The sequence below is a fragment of the Penaeus monodon genome, chromosome 21, assembly GCF_015228065.2.
Source record: "Penaeus monodon isolate SGIC_2016 chromosome 21, NSTDA_Pmon_1, whole genome shotgun sequence".
Taxonomy (NCBI): Eukaryota; Metazoa; Arthropoda; class Malacostraca; order Decapoda; family Penaeidae; genus Penaeus; species Penaeus monodon.
Window position 1 is genome coordinate 37,092,450 of NC_051406.1, and position 415 is coordinate 37,092,864.

Below are 415 nucleotides of genomic sequence, written 5' to 3' on the forward strand. Positions count from 1 at the left end.
GGACGGGTTCGTGGCCAGACTAATCTTAGAGAGGGAAATCTACATTGAGGGCACAGCTGTCGAGAACACATCACACCCTGGCGACAGTTTCCACCTGTGGAGGCGACGCCGCCCAACACGGTCATCACACTCTCTGGCCACCTTCGCCCTCGGCCCACGCGCGACTTGGGGCGTGGCCCCGCCAGGCACGGCTGCCAGAACACGCCCACAGTACTCATGACTCTAAGGAGGACCAACAGGATTTCACGATTCCAAAAGATCTTTTACCATTATTTTTTAAAAGTCTTATGCTGTTCTATATCTGGGTCACGATCCTTTATAAGCTCAGTCTTCTAAGAAGCTCTTCCGCCTCTCTCTGGTTTCTGACCAGAAATGGAGAGAAGAAAAGTAAAAAAAAAAAGGAAGCATTCTACAG

The 415-nt window shown here is 50.6% G+C and overlaps 1 protein-coding gene across 1 annotated transcript in view; it reads left to right on the forward strand.

Moving 5' to 3' along the window:
- LOC119586447 (LIM domain-binding protein 3-like) overlaps positions 1–415 on the forward strand; it is a gene marked incomplete in the record, with an annotated part of 85,993 nt that overhangs the window by 83,396 nt on the left and 2,182 nt on the right.